General features: G+C 38.3%; 1 protein-coding gene and 1 pseudogene across 1 annotated transcript in view; both read right to left on the bottom strand.

Moving 5' to 3' along the window:
* Positions 1-16292, bottom strand: part of TANC2 (tetratricopeptide repeat, ankyrin repeat and coiled-coil containing 2) — a 481882-nt gene that overhangs the window by 252345 nt on the left and 213245 nt on the right. The gene's annotated exons all lie outside the window — the stretch shown is intronic.
* LOC112609206 overlaps positions 1-16292 on the bottom strand; it is a 32423-nt pseudogene that overhangs the window by 1521 nt on the left and 14610 nt on the right.

The following is a 16292-nucleotide window of genomic DNA, read 5'->3' as shown; positions in this document are numbered from 1 at the left end:
TTAGAGTGAGCACCAACAGCTAGAGGACAGAAGCCCCACCAACATCAACCCTGGGTAAATTCAGGTTATTATCAGAAGACCATTAAAGATATCACTAACAAACCATGGGCAGTTATATAAAGAGTATCTTTATTTATTCTCCCTCCTCTCTACTGAGAAGAGTAAGCAGAAAGAAGAGGCAGCTCTGTGACAGTGCAAATTTAGTATGAACATACACGTCCCTCTAATTCAGAGCTAAACGAAATCACTATGCCTACTCTTTCCTTTTTTGTTTTTTGAGATGGAGTCTCACTCTGTCACCCAGGCTGGAGTGCAGTGGTGCGATCTCGGCTCACTGCAACCTCTGCCTCTCAGGTTCAAGCGACTCTCCTACCTCAGCCTCCCTAGTAGCTGGGACTACATGTACCTGCCACCATGGCCAGCTACTTTTTGTATATTTGGTAGGGATGGGGCTTCACCATGCTGGCCAGGCTGGTGTTGAACTCCTGACCTCAGGTGATTTGCCTGCCTCAGCCTCCCAAAGTGCTGGGATTACAGGTGTGAGCCACCATGCCAGGCCTTTGCCTACTTTTTTCAACTACTATATTCTCAGTGCCTAACACGTAGGAGGCGTTCAAGAAATATTTCCTGAAAGCATGAAGTACTTTTTAGAGAAGGACACAATCAGATTTGAATATAATAAAGGTTCTTCTGGTAGCACTGAGGGTAATGGATTGGAAGAGGATGAGGCAAAAAGACTAGAAATTTTCTCAGCTTCCTGATAACACAAACATATAAATCTGCCTATATATCATTCACCCTTTTAAATAGTGATACTGTTTAAATAGTAATACTTCTCCTGAACCCATCAACTCTATCATCCTTCCCTCCTTTTAATAGCAATATTGTCCCTTTTCCTATCTAAAATGAACCTTTCCAATTATATTTTGGATCTTACTGAAGCCTGTCTTCAGGGAAACTTGATAAAAAAGATTAGTCTTTCTCAAATTCATACTCGTGCTTTCATATGAATTTTTCCCATTTGGTGTTAAACATATTCCAACATCTTCCAACAAATCACAAGCAACTTTACTTGACAACTCTTCTCATATCAGTTAACAACTTAAAGTGGAGCAATGGCATTAAGGATAGAGGGAAGCCATTATTTTTGTTTTTTGGGGTTTTTTTTTGAGACAGGGCCTCACTTTCTCACCCAGGCTGGAGTTTAGCGTCGTGATCACCTCGAACTCCCTTGTGGGCCCAAGCAATCCTCCCACTTCAGCCTCTTGAGTAGCTGGTACCATAGGCATGTGCCACCACACAGTTTTTTGTTTTTGTTTTTTTTAAAGAGATGGAGTCTCTCTATGTTGCCCAGGCTGGTCTTGAATTCCTGAGCTCAAGTGACCCTTGACCTCCCAAAGAGCTAAGATTATAGGCATGAGCCACCATACCCAGCCTACAAGAAATATTTTGTAAATTAAAGGAAGTGCTAGGAAGAGCACAGAGACAAAACAATTACGCTTACTTTGGGAGGGAAGAGGGGGGAAAGGGATGGAAGAGGATTCTTAGAGGAGAGTATACTTGAAATTAATGGATGAGTTTGACATTTAACAGTAGAGTCAGGGAAAAAGAGCAGAGGGAACAATCTGTAGGTTCAAATTGTTGACTTACCAATTCAACATAAATACAGGACTCGATCACAACTGATTAAATGCAGCATATTTAATATTATTTTAAAACTGAAGTTTATTTCTGGAATAATGTTGATAGTAGTATTAATAGTAGTAGCAATGATGACTGTAACAATAACTTATTGAGACACTACTGTGCTTTTCTAAATGCATTATATGTATGAAGTCATTTAATCTTCACAACATTCCTTATCTTACAAATAGCAAAAAGTGAGGAACACAAAGATTAAGTTCTTGCTTGTCTACGGTTAAAGAGTTAGTTAAGTAACAGAGACAATATTTAAGTCCAGGCAATCTGGTTCCTGAGCCTATGTTCTTAACCATTGCATCATCCTGCCAAGAAAACTGCAATTATTAAGTACAAATTGTCTAAATAGGTACTTAATCTGTTTTTATCTTTAACAGCATCTAGCAGAATTATCTGATGATACAATGAGCACAGTCCCTTATTCTTGAGGAGTTTATAGTCTCATGGGGGAAACAAAAAAAAAAACTTAATTAAATCACAGTAAATTAAACTCTGTGATAAATACAACACAGGCCCCCCAAAAAAGAGGATGCTGTAAAAAAAGCAGGTACTGAATATTTCAGAATATATTTTGGTCATTATTTTCTTGATGATGCCAATTCTCCAGTCGGAGATAGTTAACACTTCGCAACATCTGAAAAAAGTACCTTCTACTTAAGGTGGCCAATGTGCACAGGGATTAAACAATGATTAAAACTGTGCCAAGAAATGAATGTCTAATAGCCAATGTATCCAAATTCTGAATCTGTATTCCTAACATGGCAAGCTGCACACAAATAATACACAAACACTGTATCTCTAGTTCCACAGACTCTCTTAAATCTCAGCATTCTTTTAGCGTTTTCACATTGGGTTGTTTACATTTTCTGATTTGTTGATTATAAACTGCTTATTCTCATCTATTTCAAGACTCAGAAATTTGTGCCATATTTAATCAAATAAAGAAACTCATGCTTTCTCTTTAACAGAGTTGTAAAAACAATGATTAGCTTGGCCCGATTGCCAAAGCAAACCTGGCTATATTTTCATTTCTTAGTTCTTGAATGATTACCTGAATTTTTCATTTTTCTGAGGAACGTTAGAAAATAAGCAGCTGCTAAAAGCAGAGGCTGCAATTTGTCACAATAAAATGTTGAAAAAGGCACGGAAGCTCTTCCACATCCTTCCAAAACTGAGCTCCTGGCTGTGAGAATCAAAGTCCACCCGTTTTCAAGAATCAAAGCAACCACCTCTAGCTTATGTGCACTCACAGGGCAGTTAGTCTTAAGGCACTGCTCCACACTTCTACTTCTTAGTGCCCAAGAGCATAACAGAAGAGGGAAGAAACACAAGAAACAAGAGTTGCAAAATAGTGACAATTGTTGAAACTGGAGGATAGGGACATGCAGGTACTTTGGGTATGTTTAATACTTCCCACAATAAAACTTTTTTGGGTTTGTCCAAGTGACTTTCTTTGGACAATGCGATGTTACAAGCAGAGGCCTGAAACATGCCTGTACAGTTTAACTTGTGTTCTTGCGCTCTGGTGATACACCAGGAGAAGCTCCTGGCTGATACCCCTTCAGCCTGAACCCAGAATGATCACAGATGATGAGCTCAACTTGAATGCTAGAGCCATCCAGCCAACCTACAGCATGAATCAGAGCCATTTCAACCAATACTTGCAAGCCCATGAGTTTTTTAAAGTGCTTATTTTTGGTTGCTGTAAGTTTTGGGGTGGTTTGTCATGTACCATTATTGTAGGCATTTAATTTTTAGGTATTTGACTCAAATACAACCACAACGTAATTAGCAGACTATGATGAAATTCTAGTGGCTTTTCTTACCATATATTTTCTGCTCAATCTAACCATTCTCTTAGTCACTTTCCTACTCATTCACTACCATCTAGTTGCTATCTTATTCCAGATTCAATTCCATTTCCTATTTATCGATTGTTTTCTTTCTAAAAATATAATTTGCAAATAATAAACTATTATCTATATAACATATACAATTCAATAAATTTTGGGGCTTTTTTTGAGATGGAGTCTCGCTCTGTTACCCAGGCTGGAGTGCAATGGCACAATCATGGCTCACTACAACCTCCACCTCCCGGGTTCCACCTCCCGGGTTCTAGCAATTCTCCCACCTCAGCCTCCTGAGTAGCTGGGACTACAGGTGTGTGCCACCATGCCCTGCTAATTTTTTGTATTTTTAGTAGAGATGGGGTTTCATCATGTTGGCCAGGCTGGTCTCAATGGTCTCAAACTCCTGACCTCAAGTTATCCGCCCGCCTTGGCCTCCTAAAGTGCTGGGATTACAGGCATGAGCCACCGTGCCCGGCCGCAATTCAGTAAATTTTGATAAATATATACATCTGGTAAAACTACCAAAGATACGAACATTTTCATTACTCTCTGGAAGTCTGTTTGTGCCCCTTTGTAGGCAAACTCACTGTCATCTCTAGTTCCAGGCAACCACTGATTTTTTTCCTGTTATTTCAGTTTTTATTTTCTATAATCTTACATAAGCTTATATAAGTAATTAAATAGATTATATAAGGAATTAAACAGTATGCATTCTTTTTAGCCTGGTTTCTTTCATTCAGCCTAATGTTTTACAGATCCAGTCATGTTGTTGAGTATGTTAATAGTTTGGTCCTTTTCACAGGTGGGCAGTATTCCTTTATATGGATACCACATTTTGTTGTTTCCCTGCTGATAAACATTGCATTGTTTTCAGTTTTTGGCTACTATGTACAAAAGCGCTATAAACGTCCATGTAAAGTCTTTAAGTGGACATATATTTTAATTTCTCTTTGAAAAATACATGGGTGTGTAATAGCTGAGTTATAAAGTTTACAATTTTAACTTCATAAGAAATTGCCAGTTTCCAAAGTGACTGGTGACTTTATACTCTCCCAGGCTGTGCATGAGAGTTCTTGTTGCTCCATATCCTCTCCAACACTTGGTAGTGACAGTCTTTTTAATTTTAGTTATACTAATAAATACACAGAGGTATCTCATTCTGGTTTTAATTTGCAGTTCTCATGATAATGGTATCAAACATCTTTTCACATGTTTATTGACCATTCTTACATCTTTTGTGAACAAATGTTCAAATATTTCATCCATTTTAAAACTTCAGTTGTCATAATAAAATGGTGGCTGTTTCAAGCCAAAAAAAAAAAAAAATTCAGTTGTCTTCTTGTTAATTAGTAGTAAGCATTTATTTATTTTGGATCAAGAGTGTCAGGTATACGTATGTTGATATTTTCTCCTTTTTTACGGCTCGACTTTCCATTGTCTAAACACTGTATTTTGAAGAACAAAACTTTAAAATATAGGTAAAGTCCAATTTTGCACATTTTTCTTTTATGACTCACACTTCTCATGTCCTATCCAAGAAATCTTTGCTTGCCCCAAGGTTGCAAAGATTCACTCCTAGCTCTTACACTTAGGTCTAAATCTTTTTTTTTTTTTTGTGGAGACAGGGTCTCACTCTCGCCCAGGCAAGAGTGCAGTGGCACCAACATAGCTCATTGCAACCTCAAACTACTGGGCTCCAGTAATCCTCTTGCCTCAGCCTCTTGAATAGCTGAGACTACAGGCACACAGCACTACACCTGGCTAATTCTTAAATTTTTTGTAAAGTCAGGATCTTGCTAGGTTGCTAGGGCTGGTCACAAACTCCCAGGCTCAAGCAGTCCTTCAGCCTCAGCTAAATCTTAACTTTTGTGTATGGTATGAGGTAAGGGTCAATGTTCATTTCTCCACTGAATTTCCCTAACATCTTTATTTTAAAATAACTTAAGTCTAACTTTAAATTCTTTTGTAAAATTGCTTTAAACTTCATTATTCTTTTGAAAAACTGCTTTGGGTATTCTAGGTCATTTGCATTTTCATATTGGTTTGCAAATATCTACAAACTTTTTTTTTTGGACTATGTTCACTCAATTTGGGGAAACTGCTATTTTACCAGTATTGGATCTTATAATCCATAAACATGAGAAATCTGTTGGATAGTCTTTAATTGATATCAACAATGTTTATTTATAATTTTTACTGTACAAGTCTTGCTCAAATTTTGTTAAATTTATCTCTGAAAATTTCATGATACTGGATGTCGTTGTAAATTAAATTGTTTTTGGATTTAATTTTCCAATGGTTCTTTGCTAGAATATAGCAATACCATTCATTTTTATATAGTGACCTCATTAACCACCTCTTCCAAACACATTTATATATGTAATTACATTTATATAAATGCAATTACAGAAATGTATAGTACAGGTATTTGTGTTTATATATTGCTCTGCTAATATACAAACATATTTATGTAATGTAAAAGTAGTTAGAGTAGGAGAGGGGAATCTCCACATTCACTCTGGAATACTTTCATATCAAAGCAGGTTACCAGGGATTTTATTTACACCAAATTTGGGAGAAATAATGATGATACGCTAAGGAATTAATTAGCTCTAGCATCAGGTTTCTTAAACCAGAAATGGAGATGGACAAAGATTACATTCTCAGTTCTTCAAACATGTCCCTAAATGTATACAGAAACTTTCTTTAATGTTCCTAGGAGCAACAATTTGGGGGGCAACACTTTGAAACTTTGTGTTTTCCAACTTAATTCCAGGAAACAGATTTCAAGTTTCTCCAAGTGGGGATAAAGGTAGGTGGAGTGGAGGTAGTATAAAGCCATAAGAAAATAAGGGTAACAAAAGAGCTGTAAAACTAGAAGTAAATAATTGAAAGAGTAAGCTAATTCTAGTTTAGAAATCTGAGATAAGCTGTAATACCAGTATACCAGAAAAGGGCTTTACCTCACCCTGCATAGCTTTACTGCCATGAGATGACTAAGTCAAATCAATTAATGTGGAAAATTATGCATCACCAAGACATTAATAGATGCCAAAGTCGTGTCAAAAATTTGCCTTCGTCAGAGCATGGCAGCTGTCATGAAGGTTGTAAGGTACTAACAAAAGAGAAAGGCACAAGTGGCTGTAGGGGAGGATGCTAAGGTAAAGGTGTTATCAACACAGGCCAGTAAAATAAATAACTTGTAGAGTGGAATTATAGCAGCTACACTGTTACGGGTGAAATACCGTTCTTGTCATTTTTACTACAATTGGTGCTATGCTATTGTTCTCATAAAGCATAAGGAAGCCAGTTACATCACTTAATGTTTTTATATAAATAAGTCTGATTATTAAAAAATTATTTTGTGTATGTATGTATGTTCAAGCATGGAAGTCATACATGTTCTTAGAACACTGTAATTACGTGAAAAGCGCATGAAGTGAAGACCACTCAAATGATAACAGGAAAAGCCTGTTTATCCAGCACTTGCTACAGCTGGGTAGTCAGCCACTATCACTTGCATTTGGCAGAAACCCAAAGGCAGACACAGGAATGGGAAAGTTTTACAGTAGAAAAAAGGAAAGGCTTCAGATACGCCCTAACTGGAAGCACTTGGCTTGGAGAAGCTTCAGCAGGTTAACTAGAAACAGGGCATACTATGGGATTGATTAGGGGTGCATATTTTGGCTTTCTCCAGTTGGCCCTAAGTTGGAAGCAAGGGCAAAAATTTGAGAGGTCGTCGGTTAATAATAAAGCCCTGGCCATTTTGTCCTGCTTGTTGCAAGGGTTACTGTTATCTTCTTGGACTGTCTGCTAGAGAGAGTAGTCTGACTTGTAGATAGCAGGTTGGCTTCCTGGGCTGGTTGCTCCAGACTGCAGGACAAAGTTCTATTTTTATATATGGTCACTGTCTGTCTACACACTCAGTCTCTCAAAGGATAGTGTCAAGATAAACTTCACGTATTTCTCTTTTTTCCTTGATTTTTGAGGATAAATGTGTTATATTTTGCTAACAGATACTTTCCTGAAATTCTCTTTGTTTTATAGACAATTTTGTTCTCTAATTACATTTATTGCCTTTCCTTCACAGCTGAGTGATTGTAGGTGGCAGATATGGCAGAATTCTGACCCAGTAAAGTTTTATACACTTTTCCTTCTGATATGCCATTCACATTTACCTTGTATGTAGCCTCCCTTCCATAGAAGAAGATAATTTAGCAGAAATTTGAAACAATGAAAAATAAAAAACCATGAAAAGATATGCTACTCCCTACCCTCCTAACCCCCATGGTAGTGAAATTTGATTAAGAAGTCATAGCTGTAGTTGTTCAGGCTTATGAGCCCTTTTGCAGTAAATCAGAAAGTCTAAAGAGAAATTCTTAGTAGAGAGAACATATATTATTTATACATATTTATAACACACTAAGTTTCTTCTTTACCCTTCCTCTCAGTTCTTAGGTTCATTTCACTCATTCAGCACACATTTAGTGAACACCTATGTTTCAGTGACTACATCACTATGGATACAGAAGCAAGCATAAAGGAAGTGATGTATTAAATTGTTTAAATGGGTGATTTTCATAATTTTAGTGTTTATTTTTTCTTGCTTGGATGTTTGAAAATAAATGACTGAGGGACTGTGGTTATTAAAAGTTTTCATTAGAAAAATACTGTGATGGCTGGGCGCAGTGGCTCACGCCTGTAATCTCAGTACTTTGGAAGGCCAAGGCGGGCAGATAACCGAAGGTCAGGAGTTCAAAACCAGCCTGGCCAACATGCTGAAACTCTGTCTACTAAAAATACAAAAAAAATAGCTAGGCATGGTGGTGGGCGCCTGCAATCCCAGCTACTTAAGAGGCTGAGGCAGGAGAATCACTTGAACCTGAGAGGCGGGGGTTGCAGTGAGCTGTGAACACGTCATTGTACTCCAGCCTGGGCGACAAGAGTGAAACTCCATCCAAAAAAAAAAAAAGAAAAAAGAAAAGAAAGAAAAAGAAAAATGCTGTGATCAGCTGTAGTTTCTTTCTTCTCTCCAGGGCAACCAGCATATCATCAGTGTCACTATAAAAAAGTTACTTGGTTAGGGACCAGATAAGGCATTTATTGTACTGGATAATTCATTGTATAGAATAAAATTTAACCAAGAAAATAAAATATCATTGCTCTGGTAAGGTACCAGAAAACAGTATCCACATTTTACGCCCTTCATTGTAATGGAAGTTTTACTTCTACACAAACGAATTCTAACCAATGCTCTTTCACTTTAAGACTTGTAAAAGAAATTATGTAAAACAAATAATACCTTTAGATTTTAAGGGCAGCCCTCTGTTCCACAGTACCAAAGAGGATTTACATGGATTAATAGAAGAGTAAGTCTTTAATATGTAGATATACTAGGCATCTTGTGTTATGATACAAAAATGTATTATGTGCCTTTTGATAATGTTTTAATAAAACATTAATAATCAGATAACAACATTCCTTTCAAAACTGGTTTGCAACAGAGCCAAGAAATAGAAATCTAGACTGTACTTTTAAGCTTGTGGCTCATAATCCTCTTCAAACACTTAAAGAAATTCTTCAATTGTTTTGCGTGATAGCTCTTATTCTTTATTAAAATTTTTTTTCTGGCAGCAATATAAACATCAGCTTCACCTACTCAGAATTATAATTTAACTATTGTGACTACTGTAGAAGGTAATATAAAAGTAGAAAATAATAATGCTGAGCCTACTTCAACGATCTAAGAAATACATCTGGGGCTGGGTATGATGGTTCACGCCTGTAATCCCAGCACTTTGGGAGGCTGAGGCAGGTGGATCACGTGAGGTCAGGAGTTCAGGACCAGCCTGGCCACATGGTGAAACCCCATCTCTACCAAAAATACAAAAATTAGCCAGATGCGGTGGTGTGCGCCTGTAATCCCAGCTACTTGGGAGGCTGAGGCAGGAGACTGCTTGAACCTGGGAGGCAGAGGTTGCAGTGAGCCAAGATCACACCACTGCACTCCAGCCTGGGCAAGAAAGCAAGACTCCACCTCAAAAAAAAAAAAAAAAAAAAAAAAAAAAAAAAAAGAAATACATTTGGGACATTTGGGATTTGTGGCTGAATGAAGTAGACTATACTCTCTATCCCACCCCACTCCCAATCTAATGCCAACAGATTGAGTAACACCAAATGGAGATTGGAAGCAGAAAGGCAAATTTTTCAGCAGTTCAGTATCATGGGTAGTACCATGACAACAATAGACAAAACTTTTCAAAATTTTGATGCAAAATTCTAATTCCTTTGAGATTTAGTACCAAGTCCAAATAAGACAGTTTGCTCGAAGAGATGGATCTTGTGGACCAACTCTAGAAGCCTGCTTGAAAAGGGAACTTCTTTGTATTACAAGTAATCAACTGGTTAATAATACCATTTTGATTTCAGAATATATAGAATTCCCCAGAATTTAATGGGGATTCTGTGTCCAAATAGGTGGCATTCTAAGAGTCTTATAGAGCACAGTCTACTCCCGTCTAGCTTCACTGTGAGCACAAAATAAAAAAATACTTTTACATACTTTAGGATGTGTGTGCAATTTAAAAATACAAATGCTAGAATTTTCCCCCCAAAGGAAATAATACTTTTCAGTAATTGAAGACCTTCCAGCTGAGGATAACTAATAACAACTAAACAAAATAATTTTTTTTTTTTTGAGACGGAATCTCGCTCTGTCACCCAGGCTGGAGTGCAGTGGCACAATCTCGGCTCACTGCAAGCTCTGCCTCCTGGGTTCACGCCATTCTCCTGCCTGAGCCTCCCGAGTAGCTGGGACTATGGCAGCCCACCACCACGCCCAGCTAATTTTTTTTTTTTTTTTTGTATTTTTAGTAGAGATGGGGTTTCACCCTGTTAGCCAGGATGGTCTCAATCTCCTGACTCATGATCCACCCACCTCGGCCTCCCAAAGTACTGGGATTACAGGCATAAGCCACTGTGCCCAGCCAATAAATTTTAAAAATTATTATTATTATTATTGAGATGGAGTCTCGCTTTGCTGCCAGGCTGGAGTGCAGAGGCGGGATCTTGACTCACTGCAATCTCCACCTCCCAGGTTCAAGCAATTCTCCTGCCTCAGCCTCCCAAGTAGCTGGGACTACAGGGGCATGCCACCACACCCAACTAATTTTTGTATTTCTAGTAGAGATGGAGTTTCACCATGTTAGCCAAGACGGTCTCAATCTCCTGACCTCGTAATCCAATCCCAAAGTGATAGGATTACAGGTATGAGCCACGACACCTGGCCATTTTTAAAATTCTTAAAGCATTAAAGAACTGACATGATGGTGATGAATCACCAAGACAGTATCAGGGAGCAGACGGAATCTAGAATGGAGGTACTGCCTAGAGAGAGCCACTTCAGCACTGGGAAGCATCTGTTAACCAGGGAGAAATGACTGACCAGCTGGAGAGAGAGAGAAAAAAGCATCATCCTAGCTTCAGATTATTTCTACAAATATTTCCAAATACTGAACCCAGCACACACAAATAATTAGAGGCATAAGAATACAAAAGAACGTAAGTAATAGGCAATGAAAATAGTAAAGGTGAGGATTAGAAGAGTATAATCTCACAAGATAATTCTTAACATTGTAAAAATAAGGTGTAAAAGGGTTAGTGTCTATGGGAGGATGAGTGGTGGAGATGGAGGAAGGAAAGTGAAAAGGAAGAGTTACAGGAACAGGAGTCATTTGATGACCATTTCCCCAATACCACTAGAGGTAACTGGTTGAGGAAACTCTCCCTTCTTTCCTTTTCAAAGCAACTTCACATTTAAATTGTTCAATCATGTATAATGATTCCTCCAGGTATAGCTAAACCATAATAGCTAAGAAGAAATGATATTCAAAATAGTAGCATATATGTCTAAGCTAGTAGGATCTAAATCAGGAACTCTTGATCTGAGACCCTCTGATAAATGCTGTTTGAGAAGTCTGCAAGTCCTCTGAAACTGTATGTTTTAACCTTGAGTAAGGGATATTTTCATTCTCCCATTCTCCAATCCTTCCTTGCCACCTTCTAAAAAAAGTAAGGCATCCCACTAAGCCACGGCAAAGGTTACAAACACAAACTCAAATATCTTCAGGACACAAGCAGTTTTAATATATCTCACAAGGTTAGGGGTAATGGTTAAAGGACATGATAAAGTATATGTTGAATTGCAGAGTATAAATACAGCCTGAAGGCATTCTAATTTTTAAATATGTGCTGGCTTATCAGTTTTTGGATATAATCTCTAGAATAATTTGTTTTAAAATTAAATATAAGTTGGAGGTTAAGATGGTGGTCTGAGATGTTTTTCATAGTTTCACATCTCTCACCGTGGAGGGTCCAGAGGACAGAAAAGTGGGAAGAATGGTCCCTCGCAGGTAGGTGGAAAAACTAGATCCATATTAAGCTATCAATGGCACAAGTCATTACTAACATGCAACTGGGGAAAAATAACGCCTATTAGGGAAGCCACACAAAATTATATGAAATTATAGGGCCTCGTCTCTTGAAAAGTTACTTACCCTTCTTCATCCCCTCCACCTCTCCTCCTAAACTACTGCCTTCTTTTATTTTTCTTTTTGAAGATATGAGAGTCTTGCTATGTTGCCTAAGTTGGTCTCAAACTCCTGGCCACAAACAATCCTCCTACTTCGGCCTCCCAAAGTGTTGGGATTACAGGGGTGGGGCCATCATATCTGGCCAGCTACTGCCTTTTAAAAATTAACTTGCCTAGGGCATAAGTTAAAGAATCAATTTTTAGGGAATTTCTCTAGCTGCAGAGGGGAGTATTTAGATGCCTAGCTTTAGGGTACAGAATGGGAGTTAGCAATAATGCAACTTGGTTAAACACGCTAAATCTTTTTTTTTTTTTTTTTTTAATGAAACAGTCTCACTGTCACCCAGGCTGGAGTGCAGTCATGTGATCTCGGCTCACTGCAACCTCTGCCTCCTGGATTCAAGCGATTCTCCTGCCTCAGCCTCCTGAGTAGCTGGGATTACAGGAGCGAGCCACCGTGCTAGGCCTGAACACTCTACATCTTTTATTATTATTAATTTTGATTTGTTTAGACTAGTTTTCACATAAAGCTATTACACTGGGCAAACAAACCTAAATGTTTTTTACTTGGGTTTGTTTTATTTTTTGGAAACCCATACAGTAGGCAAAATTTTACATGTAAGTGCAGTTTTCTATGGATGTAATAAATACATTTCATCAGTTTTTTAAAGGGGTATGTGACCGTAAAAATTAAGAACCACTGAACTAAAGGTAAGCAAAAATTAAGTAAGCCAGTTTTAAAAATGAAACCAAGTTAGAAAACAAAACAACATTCACTGTACTGTACCCATTAATGAACAGATTGTCATGTAAACGCCACCAACCCAACCACATTTTACACTGGGAGAATATACAATATAATTACATTTTTTCATTATATTATCATTCTTGAGTATTTACTATGTGCTAAGCCCTTTACTTACTTAGGTAATATTTACATCGCATGACAATGCTATGAGTTAGGTATTACTACCTCTATTTCACAGATGAGGAACGTGAGACTAAGGAGGTTAAGTAGCTTATACAAATGTACAGAGTTTAAACTGAGGTCAAAGTTAGTTTCTAGCCATTAACCAATGGTTCTTGAATTTTACGGTGTGCACAAGAATTGCATCTATGGCATAGCGTCAATGAAAGGCACTGGAATTCCCACTATCAGAATGCTTTCTTTTTCCATTCACAATTCTTTTCCCTCTCCTTCCTTCCTTCTTGTATTCCCTCCACTCACCTATGCTTCTGTCTCTTTTTTCTTCTTTCTTATTCCTATCCCCTTAACTGCACTGCAGACCTACCAGTAGTGCTTATGGGCACCATTCTTAGCCCCACAGGAACACATAAAATCTATGTTTCAACCTATGTTTCACATCTCGAACATATTCCCCATATAGATGTATCTGATGAGAAAAGAAGCTTTTGTAGTCATCTGCATGGGGCTGTGGAGATCTAACACTGTTATGGGTAGAAGTGGCATACCTAAAGATGCCAGCGTTGACTTCTTATAGGGTTCTTCTTCATTAATGAGAAATTCAAACAATGGGACAAGTTCTAATATTCTCAACATTACCGTTCTGAGCTCCACATTCAAACCTACAGCAGGGAGTTTTAATGGTTTTCTTTTGCAGTTAGAATCTTAAATTTTCTGACTTTTCTTTCAGAGTTCAGCACTCCTAGCAGAAGCTAATAAAGAATGTAAGTTTTATAGAAATCTATGTTTCTATGATTAAGTGATTTTCTAAGTATTTGCCTTTGTTCCTTTAAATGCTTCCTAAAAACAGTAAGTATATTTGTCTACTAAATATTTAATTATACTACATAACTTAGACATACATAGACAAATGAAAAAAAGTCCTCCAAACAATCTCTCTCTCTCTCTCTCTCTCTCTCTCTCTCACACACACACACACACACACACAGAGAGAGAGAGAGAGAGAGAGAGAGAGAGCGCCTCTTGCTACCTAGGAATACAATTTTTATGACATTACAAACTCTTCCTTTTGCATTAAAGAATTCATTAGTCTGGCACTTTGGCAGGGGAACAGGCTTTCAAACGCTTACACTATAATCTTTAATCACAACTTCCCACTCTTCTGATTCTCTCCTATTGGAAATTGGAATCACTGTAGAGACGGGATATACCGAGGTGGAAAGTATTCACTGTTTAACAACTCTTGCACTAGTGCTTCCTGGCCTACATAATTGCCTCCAGTCTACAAGGGGTACTAGATGCACATCAATGTATGATGATGACTATTTGGCTTAAATGGGATGCAATACTTGACCAGCTCAAGAACCTTCAGTGCTTGACTGAAATTTCTAAGACTAATATTTCTTATTGAAATGTTCCTTTGGGTTTTAAACTGAGGTTTCTGATGTTTGCTTTCAACAGACTTATGTTTGAGACACAAAATATGCTAAAGATCCACTACTTCTGCAGTGTTATATTTCCATATTATTCCCTTATTGGCCTGGATTTCCTCATCAATAGCATAATTCATTCAAATGTGGAAAGAAAGGCATTGATACACTGGTCAGAGTAAGGAAAGTAGTATCATATCATCAAAAGTCATGTTTATCTAAATGACAAATTTATTCTCTGTTGGTTTCCAAATCTGGGATGTTTTCTAGAAGTTGCACAAAAAATAATACGATGTAATTACCTAGGCTTAAAAGAAAAGCATCATTCTAGGAAGAAGTAATCCACTGCAGTGTAGCAGTACAGATTGGGCAATGAGAAAGACCTACAGACAGTTATAAGAAGGCCTGTAGGGAAGTTTTTAAAATCAAAAGGCTAGAATATCAGTAGCACTATGGAACTTTTCTATTGAAAGACAAGAATTTCATGCTTCCAGGCCATGGAATGGCACATATCAAATATACAGAAATATACAGAAGACACACTAAACCAGATATCTCCAATTTGAAAGCTATTTGGGTGTAAACTGTATGTCAAGTACATTTCTTTCTTTTTTTTAAACAGGGTCTCACTCTGTTGTCCAGGCTGGAGTGCAGTGGTGCTATCATAGCTCACTGCAGCCCCAAACTCCTGGGTTCAAGTATTCCTCCTGCCTCAGCCTCCCAAACAGCTCAGACTACAGCCACCATGCCCGGCTAATTTTTGTTTTTGTCTTTGTACAGATGGGGGTCTTGGTATGTTGCCTAGGTTGGACTCAAAACGCCTCGCCTCAAGCGATTCTCCCACCTCAGCCTCTCAAAGTGTTGGAATTACAGGTGCGAGCCATTGCACCTGGCCAGACAGTGCATTCTGATGGTTAATTTTATTTGTCAACCTGACTGGGCTAAGGGATGCCCAGAGAGCCAGTAAAACAATATTTTTGGTTGTGTGAGTGTGTTTCTAGAAGAGATTAGCATTTAAGTTGGTAGACCAAGTTGGTAGATCATCTTCACCACTGTGAATGGACACTGTCCAACCTGCTGAGGGTCTGAATAGAAGAAAAAAGTAGAGGAAGGATGAATTTGCTTTCTCTGCTTTAGCTGTGATATCCATCTTCTGTTGCTCTTAGACACTGGTGCTCCTGGTTCTCAGGCCTTTGGATTCAGACTGAGACTTACACCATGGTTCTCAAGCCTTTGGTTTTGGACTGGAACTATACCACCGGCTTTCCTGGGCCTCCAGGTTGCAGGTAGCAGTTCTTGGAACTTTATGGCCTTCATAATTGCCTGAGACAATCCTTCAAAAAATTTCTTTCTATATATCTTTATCTATAACCTATTGGTTCTGTTTCTCCAGAGAACCCTAATACATTCATTGCTTCACTTAAAACTCATAATTAATGCAATTATAGCTTCAGTTTCCTTTATATTTACTGTGATGTGTTTTGGCTTTTACATAAAAGTATATTCACTAGGCCGGGCGCGGTGGCTCAACCCTGTAATCCCAGCACTTTGGGAGGCCAAGGCGGGTGGATCACGAGGTCAGGAGATCGAGACCATCCTGGCTAACATGGTGAAACCCCGTCTCTACTAAAAATACAAAAAACTAGCCGGGCGTGGTGGCGGGCGCCTGTAGTCCCAGCTACTCGGAGGCTGAGGCAGGAGAATGGCGTAAACCCGGGAGGCGGAGCTTGCAGTGAGCCGAGATCGCGCCACTGCACTCCAGCCTGGGTGACACAGCGAGACTCCGTCTCAAAAAAAAA

The sequence above is a fragment of the Theropithecus gelada genome, chromosome 16 (assembly GCF_003255815.1).
Source record: "Theropithecus gelada isolate Dixy chromosome 16, Tgel_1.0, whole genome shotgun sequence".
Lineage (NCBI taxonomy): Eukaryota > Metazoa > Chordata > Mammalia > Primates > Cercopithecidae > Theropithecus > Theropithecus gelada.
Note: the sequence above shows the minus strand (reverse complement) of the source record. Positions and strands in the feature narration are given on the sequence as shown.